Raw genomic sequence first — 12,016 nt, 5'->3', positions numbered from 1 at the left:
GAGTGAGCTTTTCCAATACAAAGTTAAGGTCCCAGGCTGGAGTAGGGGCTCTCAAGATTTTGGCCCCTCTGAGGAATTGCTTCAGCAGTAGATGAGAGAAGAGGGGTGGTTCTGTATTGTAATGACCTGAAATGGCTGAAGCATGAATTTTGATGGAGGAAAAGGAAAGGCCCTTGTGAATCATCTCAGTTAAGTATTGAAGAATATGGGGTAAATTGGGCGCTGCTGTGCCCATTACCTGAGTTTGGCTCCAGGAACAGAATCTTTTCCATTTTTCAGCATAGGATTTTCTAGTACTAGGCCTCCTTGCCTCCGGGATGACATCCATCACTTGCTTACTGAGGGATGGTAACGAAGAGATCAGGTAATTAGCCAGGCTGCCAGGTTCAGGGTTTGAAGTTGTGGGTGCAGAATCTGGTCTCCCTGCTGGGACAGCAGGGCAGGGGTCTGAGGCAGGTGCCAGCAGTGACACACTGTGCAAGACAGGGTGCCAGTGCTGGCATGGCCAGTCTAGTGTAATCAGTATTGTCCTTGGTTTGTCCTGTTTGATCTTTAGTAGTACCTTGGAGAGGAGAGGCAGAGGGGGAAAGACATAAACTGATAGGTTTTTCCAGGTGAAGAACAGGGCATCCACTTTCCAAGCTTGTTTGTGGGAAGTCCTTGTGCAGAATGTGTCCAATTGGTAGTTCTAGGGGGAGGCAAACAGGTCTACCTCTGGGCTTTCCCATTTGTTTCTCAACATGTTGAATATCTTTGGTTCCAGTTTCCACTCATGTTGGTCCATGAGATTTCTGCTTAGGTAGTCTGCCAGTGTATTTAGCTTTCCTGGCAGGAATTGATCCTGTAGGTGCACTTGGTAGCTCAAGGCCGTGTTCCACTGAGCCATGGCTAGTCTGCAGAGAGGGTATGTGGGGGTTCCCCCCTGCTGGTTTATGTACCACTTAACAGTGGTGTTGTCCATCTTTACCAATAATTGTCCTGGAAAAATGTGGTCCTTGAAGGCTGTCAGAGCATTCTGTATAGCTAACATTTCTTTTTGATTGATATGCACGTGCATTTGATTTGGGTTCCATTTGGCTTGAATGCAGTGCCCTGCATAGTCTGAGGCGTCTGTTAGGGTTTGGGTGGCAGTGGGTAGAGTGAATGGCAGTCCGTTGTTTTGGTGGCAGGCCTCTGCCCACCAAAGGAACTCTATCTGTAGACAAGGTATGATAGGAATCATTGATTCTAGATCATAAGAATGTTGACAACATAGACTTTTTAGATACCATTGTAGTTTTCTCATATGCAGCCTTGCATATGGAATTAGTAGAATGCAAGAGGCCATGAACCCCAGGGCTTGCAGTAATTTCCTTGCAGATAGCTGGGTCTTGGTGGCCAGTAGTTTGAAGTAGACCGTCAATTGAATTTGTTTCTCTGGCGTGAGGTAGGCCATCTGGGAAGTTGTATTCATGCTTGCTCCCAGGAATACAATTTGTTGGCAGGGTACAAGATGTGATTTCTTTTCGTTTATGGTGTACCCCAGAGACGTTATCAATTTCTTTACAAATGCCAGATGATTTAATAGTATGTCCTGGCTTTCTGCTTGAATTAGACAATCGTCCAGGTATGGGTATATATGAATATTTCTTTGCCTGCAAAATGCAATGACTGGAGCTAGGCACTTTGTGAATACCCTGGGTGTAGTAGATAAGCCAAAGGGCAGTGCAGAGAACTGATAGTGAATGTAGCCTGCTCCGAAGCATAGGTATCTTCTGCAAGATTCCCTTACTGGGATGTGCAGGTAGGCTTCCATTAAATCCAGTGTTGCCAACCAGGCATCTTTGCCTAGCATGGGAAGCAGCTGATGAGGAGTTAGCATCTTGAATTTTGGGATTACCAAAAATGTGTTTAGGATAGACAGGTCCAGGACAGGACGCCAGGAATCGTCTTTTCTGGACACCAGGAAAAGTCTTGAGTAGAAACCTTGTCCCCATTCTTCTTTTGGGACAGGTTGAATAGCCCTGATCATTAGGAGAGAGCTTGCTTTTGAGCCTCAGCCCACTGATTTGGGGGTAGGTCTGCCCAACCGTTTGGGGTTGGTAAGGAGTGGAAGTGGAATCTGTATCCTTGGGAAACTATATTTAAAACCCATTTGTCCTGGGTAATGAGGTCCCAATTTTTTGCATGCAGGGCAATCTTTCCCCCTAAAGGAACAGTCAGTTGAGCAGGGCTTGGAAGGTTTAAAGTTAAGTCATTGAAACAGTTTACCATTGGGGGGGGGGGTCTTACTACTCCCTGCTTTGGAAATGGGAGCCCCCCCCCCCCCACTGCTTAGGCCTGTGAGTAGCTTAGGACAGAAGCCTGGGTGTTCTGCTGGTTCTGGGTTTGGGCTGAGAAGGCCTGAAAAAGGCAGGAAAAGGACCAATTATTTGAGGGCCAATGCCTACTAAACCTGGGAGGCTGTACTTGCAGGAAATCTTTAACAGTATGCATAGATTTAGCTTTTTCCTCCATCTTTTTAAGTACTACTTCTGCTCTGTTGCCAAACAGGCGGTCTTGGTTTAAGGGAGCATCCAGTAATTTAGCTTTAACATGATCTGGCAAAGATTGCTCCGTAAGCCAAGCATGCCTTCTAAGTACAGACCCAGTGACAGCAGCCCTGCAAGATGCCTCTAATGAATCAAAACCACATTGCAAAGTATGTTTTCCAACTTGTTCAGCAGAATGCATTAAATCCTGTAAATCTTTATTTTCAGCACAGTCAGAATCAAGATCATTTTCTGTTTAAGCAATCCAATAATATGCTGCTGATACTTTAACACATGAAACTGGCAGTTTAAGGCCCTAATGGCCAAGGTTGCAGAAGTGTACACCTTCTTACCTCATCTATCCAGCGCCCTGTAATCTCTATCAGAGGTGGTAAGATTTTTAGCAGTGGTAGCCTTAATGCCCTTGGGTCCCTGTGAAATGGTCTCAGGATCCACAGTAGGATTTTTGAAGAGGAACTTGAGAGTCAGGTACCCTGTAATACCTATCAGGTTTTCTGGGAGCAGGAGGCAAAGAATCAGGGGCCAGGCTAGGTTCCAAGAAGGCATCATCTACAATGTCCAGAACAGGAGGGATAGCTAAAGGCCTGTGTTGAGGCAAGAGTAAGAATTCTCTAAGGCTCTTTTTGGAATGGTCCCTAAGAGAATGCAAGGTTTCACCAAAAGAGAAATCCTCTGGAGGGGAAGCAAATGGAATGGAGTCTCTGCATCAGAATCCTCATAAGTGGATAAGGGCAAATCCTGGTCATCAGAGAAAAAGTACAGTTGTGTACCTACCATAAATGTAGGTGCTCGAGTGTATTCACTGTTGCAGTCATTACACTTGGGTTATCCTGCTGGAAGGTGACCTGTAGTCGGCCCAAGTTCCAAAGACTTGGTCCAGCATCAGTTGCTGTCGCCTCTTCCCTGACGCCAGTGCACCAGGGGTATAAAAGTTGCAACCAATGCCATTTTCTTCAGTTTTTCTTGCCCCAGATGTCAAGTGCCCCCAGATATGAAGGCTGTAAAGAAAAATATGCCAAACAACCATGTATATATCACTAAAAACATTTTCTTCTTCTAAAAGCAAATACACCACATAGGTTGTATAGAGTTGAGAAGTACAGAGTAGTCCCTGCAAAGAGGGGGATGGAGGGTTGGTAACCAGGACTGCAACAGTGAATACACTCGAACATCTACATTTATGGTAGGTACACAACTGTACTATGTTCATCATGTTTCACTGTTGCAGTCATTACACTTGGGTAGAGTCCCAAAGCTGAGGTAGGGTGGCTGGGTCTAGATTGGATTTGGCAAGGCTAACAAGCCCTGCAGAACTGCAGTGGCAAAGCCTGCTCTGGATTTGGAGTAGAGAAGTAGGTGGTAGTGCTTGGTAAAAGTGTGCACTGAGCTCCAGGTTGCAGCTTCTAATATGTCTTTGGTTGGTACCCCTCTGAGGTAAGCTGCTGAAGTGGCTGCTGCTCCGGTAGAATGAGGCCTAATGCCCTCCGGCACAGATTTGCCATGTTGCGCATAACAGAAGTGGATGCAGTGTCCTATCCATTTGGAGACTGTCTGCTTTGTAATAGGTTTTCCTTGTGATCCTGCAGCATATGCTATAAACAGTTGCTCAGTTTTTCTGAAAGCTTTTGTTTTGTCCAAGTAATATCGTAGCGGCCTGTGTATATCCAAAGAGTGCAGAAGTCTTTGCCCTTTATTCTAGGGATTTGGGAAGAAAGTAGGCAAATTAATAGTTTGGTTTAAGGCCACGTTGGAGACCACTTTTGGCATGAATGTTGGGTTCGTCCTTAGAGAAACCCTATCCTGGTGAAAAATGAGGAAAGGTTCCACAGCCATCAATGCCTGTAACTCAAACTTTTCTTGCTGAAGTTATTGGTGGGAGCAGAGCAGTTTTCCATGACAAGAATTTTAGATCAGCTGTGCTGGCTGGTTCAAAAGGAGGTAGTGTTAGTTTTTCTAAAACAAAGTTGAGGTCCCAAGTAGGTACTGGTGCTCTCCTAGGGGGTCTTATATCTTTGCCCCTTTGAGGTACTGTCGTAGTAGAGGATGTGAAAAAATAGGAGGATCCGTATTGTAATGAGCTGAAATGGCAGAGGCATGGATTTTAATAGAAGAAAAAGATAGGCCTTTGTCCAACAGCTCAGTTAGTTATTATAAAATCTGAGGCATATTAGGGACCAGTGGGTTGGAGCCCTTGTGCCTGGTTCCAAGCACATAATCTCTTCCATTTTTCCACATAAGATTTCCTGGTGCTGGGTCTCCTGGCTTCCAAAATTACATCCATAACAGTTATAGAGAGAGGTGCAGTCTGAGTGGCTACATTATCTGCCATGCTGCCAGGTTTAAGGTTCTGAGTTGACTGTGTAGAATCTGATTGTTTTGCTGTGTCAGAAGATGAGGGATTTGAGGTAGAGGCCAAGGCGGGCCTTGGGACGAAATCTTTAGGATTGGGTACCACTGCTGGCGTGGCCAGTCTGGTGCAATTAGGATCATTTTTGGCCACTCTTATCTGACTTTTAAAAACACCTTGGTGAGAAGAGGCATCGGAGGGTAGGCATAGACTGTCAGGTTTTTCCAGTTGAAAGATAGAGCATCCACTTTCCATGCTTGAGAGTGATAAGTCCTTGTGCAAAATTTCTGTAATTGGCAATTGTGAGGGGGGAGGCAAATAGATCTGTGTCTGGGCATCCCCATTCCCTTGTTATCATGTTGAACACTTGTGGATTTAGCTTCCATTCAGGAGGATCCATGAGATTTCGGCTTAGTTCGTCTGCCAGTGTATTTTTTGTTCCTGGCAGGAAATGTGCTTGCAGATACACCTGGTAAGTCAGTGCTGTGTTCCACAAGGTCATGGCTTGTCTGCATAGGGGGTAGGAATGTGTACCCCCTTGCTTATGTACCACATAACTTGTGGTATTGTCAGTCTTTATTAATAATTGTCCTGGATGTATTAGGTCCTTGAAGGCTGTCAGGGCATTCTGTACAACTAGCATCTCTTTTTGATTGATGTGAAGATGCATTTGTTCCTTGGGCCACGTACCCTGAATACATTTTCCTGCCATATGTGCTCCCCAGGCGTAATCCGATGCATCCGTTGCTATTGCCTGCCTGGCTGTAGATAAGGTGAAAGGCTGTCCCTTGTTGTGGTGACAGGCCTGGGACCACCACTGAAACTCTTGTTGTAGGCAGGGAATCAAGGTTATGATTGTCTCTAGGCTGTGACAATTTTGAGTCCAAACACTTTTTAGATACCATTGTAGTTTCCTCATATGCAGTTTGGCATATGGAATTAGTAGAATGCAAGATGCCATGAAACTCAGGGCCTGCAGAATTTTTCTTGCAGGGAGCGGGGTCTTTGTTGCCATCATTTGAAAGTAATGGGTCAGTTGCCTTTGTTTGTCTGGCATGAGATAAGCTGTCTGGATAGTTGCATTTAAGCTTGCACCCAGGAATATCTCTTGAGAGGGCACTAGTTTTAATTTCTTTTGGTTTACTGTGTACCCTAGGCAGATTAGCAATCTTTTTACAAACTCCAGGTGCTTTAGAAGAATGTCCTTGCTGTCTGCTTGAATAAGGCAGTTGTCCAAGTAGGGATATATCTGAATTCCTTTTTGTCTGCAAAATGCAATTACTGGTGCCAGGCATTTTGTGAAGACCCTGGGCGCAGTAGACAAGCCAAAGGGCAGTGCAGAGAATTGATAATGCATTGAGCCTGCTATAAATCTGAGGCATCTTCTGCACGATTGTCTGACTGGGACGTGCAGGTATGCCTCCTTGAGATCCAAAATAACTAGCCAAGCCTCTTTGCCCAGCATGGGCAAGAGTTGTAGTGTTAACATTTTGAATTTTGGAACATCCAGGAAAGTATTTAGGATTGACAGGTCCAGTATTGGTCTTCATGCTTTGTCCTTTCTGGGTACTAGGAAAAGTCTTGAGTAAAATCTTTGGCCCTGTTCTTCTTGTGGAACATTTTGAATAGCTCCCATATCCATAAGAGCTGCAATCTGTATTTGTGCCTCTGCCCATTGGTTTGGTGGCAGGTTTAGCATACCTTTTGGCTTTGGAAGCGTGTGGAAGTAGAACCTGTACCCTTGAGAAACTATATTCAACACCCATTGGTCTTGGGTGATTATGTGCCAATGTTTTGAGAAAAGTGCTAGCTTTCCCCCTAGGGGTGCTGTCAACTGGTAAGAGCTTGGTATTTGCAGAGGGAAGATATTGCCTGTTTCCTATAAGGCTGTGATTTGTCTTCTCCTTTGGGGGCATAAGCACCCCATTGTTTAGGTCTGTAGGAGTCTTGGGGCTGAGATCTGCCTCTTGGGCGTCTATCTGCCTCTTTGTGGCCTGTCTGACACAGGAAAGGACCAATTTTTTGAAGGCCAGTTCCTGCTAAATCTGTGGTTGAACCTCTAAGAAATCTTTCACAGTTTGCATTGACTTTGCTTTATCCTCCATTTCCTTTAAAACCTCTTCTGCCTTAACACCAAACAAGGTATCATGCTGTAGTGGAGCATCCAATAATTTCATTTTAACATGGTCAGGTAAACTTTGTTCTTTCAACCAAGCATGTCTTCGAATAACTGAGCCTGTAACTGCGGCTCTGCAAGAAGCCTCTAATTAATCAAAACCATATTGCAGAGTATGCTTTTCCACTTGTTCAACTGCATGCAATAAATCCTGGATTTCTTTACAGTCAGGACCTTCTATATTTGTAACCATTTTCTGCTTTAACAATGACATGAGATACTGCTGATATTTAAGCATGTAAAACTGACAGTTTACAGCTCTTACAGCTAAAGTAGCAGAAGTGTAAACTTTTTTCCCCCAACTGTCCAGAGCTCTGGAATCCCTATCTGAGGGGACAGGATTTTTGGCAGTGGAAGCTTTAACCCCTTTTGGACCCTGAGAAATACTTTCTGGGACCGCAGCGGGGTTTTTGTAAAGAAAGTTATGAGAGTCAGGGACCCTGTAAGTACCTGTCTGGCTTTACTGGTGCAGGGGGTAAAGAATCTGGTGACAGACTGGATTCAGAAAAAACATCAACAATATCAAGCACAGGGGGAATAGCCAAGGGCCTGTGCTGAGGCAATAGAAGGAAATCTCTGAGCCTTTTCTTGGATTCTGAGTAATCCTGGCTCTCCCAGTGGAAATGCTCCCTCATGGTGTGCAGGGTTTCCCCAAAAAAAGAGTAATCCTCAGGCGGTGAGGCTGAAGGAATGGACTCTTCAGCATCAGAGTCCTCATAGGGAGGGAGAAAATAGCCCTGGTCAGACGAAGAATCAGAAGAAATGGAAACCTGATCAGAGGAATCATAATCAGTGTCTTGCTTAGGCCTTTTGTCAGGAGGGGAATGGGAGCCCCTGATTAAAGTAATAAGGTCTTCGGACATTTTAAGCATCTGTTTCTTAGGCATGGATGACTGTTCTGGAGAATGCTGCACTTGTTTCTTTGTCTTTAATGGTGTTTTTGACTTTGCCTTTGCTGCTGTAGTAGCTTTAATTATAAGCTGTGAAGGTCTGAAAACACCCTCAGAAGTCGGTGCCTGCTCAGTGGCTCTGGACCCATCTGAGGGCATATTTTCCATAGGCCCGATACCTTGAATTTCCACAGGCCTCGGTGTCTTCGCATGGCTGTCGGTTGTGGCCTGTGGCTTTGAGGTTGCGGGTGTCAGGGGCTGCGAAAACGCCTCACTGAGAACCAGCGACTGGCCTAGAAGAGGCTTCTTCGGTTTTGGACCTCGGATGCCTGTCTTTTTCTTTGTCTTTGCGGTTTTTATACATTGTGGTCATCGGTTGTTCTGACGGCATTATGTAATTAAATCTTCGTCCAAAATAATGTAAAGCATATTCAAACCCACGTTTAATAGTGCGTTTATTAAATCTAGCACAAAACCGACAACTAGTGATGTCGTGGTCAGGGCCTAGGCAAGGAATGCAGTAAGAGTGAAAGTCCTTATGAGGTATTTGCTTTCCACAAGAAATACAATTATTAACTTTTACTGACATCGGTCTGGAGCAAGAAAGTTTCCCCAATGGGGTACTTAGCTTTATTGAAGACTTCAGTTCTGAAATTTAATTTTGAAAATCTCAGGAGTCAGCCGACCGGCACTTGCGAACTGCTTATGCTTCGGGCACCGCATGGCAAGAAAGACTGAAGAAAATGGCATCGGTTGCAACTTTGATACCCCTGGCGCACTGACGTCAGGGAAGAGGCAACAGCAACCGACGCCGGACCAAGACTTTGGAACTCGGTCCGACTATGGGTCGCCTGCCAGCAGGATAACCCAAGTGTAATGACTGCAACAGTGAAACACGATGAACATCAGAAATTTCAGAGTCCTGATCAGAAGAATCAGTAGGAAAATCAGTCCTAGGTCTCTTGGAGGGGGAAGGGTGGCTTCCCCTGATTAGAGTAATAAGGTTTTCAGCCATTCTTATCATTTGTTTTTTAGGCATAGGGGCCTGACTATGCAGTCTGGGTGTCTGTTTTCTAGGCATGGATTGAGTTTTAGGCCTTGAAGAAGAAGATGGCGTCGGTTTAATATGCAAGTCAGTAGGCCTGAATACACCCTCAGAAGCCAATGCCTGCACAGCGGCTCAGGACCCATCCAAGGTAGAGACATTTGCAGGTTCCACATTTGAAGAAGCATCTCGCAGCATACTGGACTCGAATGGGTCTCAGAAGAGGCCTGCGAATCTAAAGTAGCAGGTATCAGGGGCTGCGAAAGCATCTCACTGAGTACCGACAAACTGGCAACTAGCTTAGGAGAAGCGTCATCGGCAGCTTTGGACCTATGCGGTCCGTCTCTGTCTGTCTTCATCTTTGCGTTTTTTCGGAATGTCAGTAGTCGGGTGGCTTACAGAAGCCATTTCTGGATAACTGAACTGAGTACTGAAATATTTAGATGTGTAAATGAACAAACGACGAATAGTACGAAGTTTGAATAAGGCACAAAACCGACAGCGAGGTACATCGTGGTCTTGGCCTAAGCAAGGAATGCAGTATGAATGAAAATCTTTATGAGGTATTTGCTTTCCACAAGAAATACAATTGTTAACTTTTACTGACATCAGTTTAGCGCAAGAAAAAGGTTCCCCAACAGGGTACTTAGCTTAGTTGAAGACTTCAGATCTGAAACTCGAAAACGAAAATTTCAGGAGTCGGACGACCGGCACTTGTGAACTGCTTCTGCTTCGGGCACCGCACAGCAAGAAAGACTAATGTAATGGCGTCAGCTGCATGCTTTATACCCCTGACTACCTGATGTCATGGAAGATGAGACAGCAACTGACGCAGGGCCTAAGACTTTGATAATCAGGCTGACTGAGGGGCTACTGCAAGCAGATAACCCAAATGTGATAACTGTAACAGTGAAACAGGAAGAACATCTTCAGGGTCAGCAGTAGGATTTCTGTAAAAATACTTATGGGAATCTTGGACCCTGTAAAACCTGTCTGGCTTACGTTGGGCAGGTAGGAGGGAGTCTGGTTTAAAGGAAGATTCCTGGAAGACATCTCCCACTACTTCCATAATAGGAGGGAGCAGGCAGTGGCTTACATTAAGGTAAGTCCAGAAATTCCTTAACCCTCTTATTTGTCTGTAGGTAGTCCTCAGCTTCCCACTGAAAATGTTGTCTCATGGCATGGAGGGTTTCTCCAAAAGTGAAATCCTCAGGAGGTGAGACTAAAGGGACGATTTTCTCAGAGTCTAAGTCCTCATAGGAGGTAAAGGAGGGGCCCTCCACAGACACAGTCTCCTCAAATTGAGAGTCTTCCTCAGAAGGGATGGGATCCAGGAAAATGACTTGAGGATCATTTATCTTCCTTTTCCTAGGAAAAGTAATCCCTGGCTCTTGCCTTGATCTGACAACAGAAAGCAGGTCCTCTGCTAACCTGATTTAAATCCTGCTGTGACCTCTGAGAAATGGAGCCAGAGGACCTGACTGAAGTCCTATGGACAGAGGCTTTCTTAGAGGTGGCTAAGGCCTTAGGGTATCTGACGCCCTGATGCTCATCTCTCAAGAATGAAGGAAATGTGCCGGAGCATAGAAAGAGGCCTGGGTGCAGAATCTCCAGGTGGAACAAACTCCTTGATAGCAGAGGCCTGCAGAGCATCCCTGAACCTGACCGATGAGTCAATGTCAGTGGCTTGTGTACCGGTGGAAGGAGCCAATGGCATGTCAGACTCTGAAAGGGTCTTGACAGAGGCCTGAGTCACCAGATCAGAAAAAGAAGGGAGCTGCGAAAGAGCCTCACCTTGTTCAACAATCACAAACCTGGAGGGAGAAGCAGGCGGCAACTGATAGTCACCAGACGACCTAAGCTTTTGTTTCTTTTCTTTCTTTTGCTTACGTAGATCGGATTTGGTACAACTAACGGATGCCATGGAACGTGAGTGAGAAGATTGTTGGCTAAGGAACTTAGTGAGAAGCTCTGCCCTATGCCTAGTTGCTCTAGTATTGAAATGTGTACAAAACTGACAACCAACGAAGTCATGGCCTGGGCAAATAACACAAAAGGAATGAGAGTCTCTGCGTGGGATCTGGTTTCTACAATGGAGACAGTTGTTTACTTTATCTGACATGAGCAAAGGAAAAAAAAGAGTTCCCCAATAGGGCACTTATCCGACGACACTTCTCTCTGTGAGGACCGGCTGGCGCACTTGAACACAGCTCCGGGCTCTGCAGCAAGAAAAGACTTGTATCATGACACAGGCAGGCAACCTTTATAGCTGAATGTACTGATGTCTGTCAGGACATCCACTAGCCTTGGAGCCAGAAAGAGATTTTTCTGGTAGCCTGTCTGGCTGAGGACCTTCACGGCAGGAAATCACAGTGAAACACGACGAACATCAGCCAAAACATACCTAGTCAAGTGTGTCTGACAGTTAACAGCCCTAAATATACACTTTCTAGTCTTCTTCATGGTTTGGCTATCATTATCAGATGGCAGCAATATAGTGGAAGGAGACAATTTGGAAGGCTTATCAGAAGCCACTGACAATACAAAAGGGTCAGCAGAGGGACAATTGTATAGAAACTTGCAGTCCTCAGGCACTTTATAAAACCTATGTTTTTTGGGAGTATGGGGTTGAGAATCAGGAGCCTGAGAAGCAGTAGAAAATGAAATCTCCTCAAAAGGAGAGTCAGGACTAATAGACTCTTCTTCCTCAGAACCACAGTCAAGTGGTGTAGGAATCTGGGAGGAGTAAGTCAGAGACTCCATCAGAATCAGAGTCATCCTTCTCAGAAGAAACCTTTTTCCGAGGCCTCATAAAAGTGGTAGAAGACAGGGGGGGTGCAGGGACAAAAAACACCCTGTGGCGGAACGCCAGCCATAAGGGCATTAAACAAGCCTTTAGTGAAGTTCTGCCATTCACTCTGATGACACTTGGGAACATGCAAAATATGTTTAGTTTTCCGTTTCTTTTTTAGTGGGACATCAGCCTTGAAAAATTTTGGAGGCTGTGACCCCTTGATGGCACTCAAC

The 12,016-nt window shown here is 45.2% G+C and overlaps 1 protein-coding gene across 1 annotated transcript in view; it reads right to left on the bottom strand.

The window, feature by feature from the left end:
* YES1 (YES proto-oncogene 1, Src family tyrosine kinase) overlaps nt 1-12,016 on the bottom strand; it is a gene marked incomplete in the record, with an annotated part of 1,508,191 nt that overhangs the window by 285,037 nt on the left and 1,211,138 nt on the right.

The sequence above is a fragment of the Protopterus annectens genome, chromosome 3.part0 (genome assembly GCF_019279795.1).
Source record: "Protopterus annectens isolate FY-2018-M chromosome 3.part0, PAN1.0, whole genome shotgun sequence".
Lineage (NCBI taxonomy): Eukaryota > Metazoa > Chordata > Ceratodontiformes > Protopteridae > Protopterus > Protopterus annectens.
The sequence above is the reverse complement of the archived record's forward strand: the minus strand, read 5'-3'. Positions and strand labels throughout refer to the sequence as shown.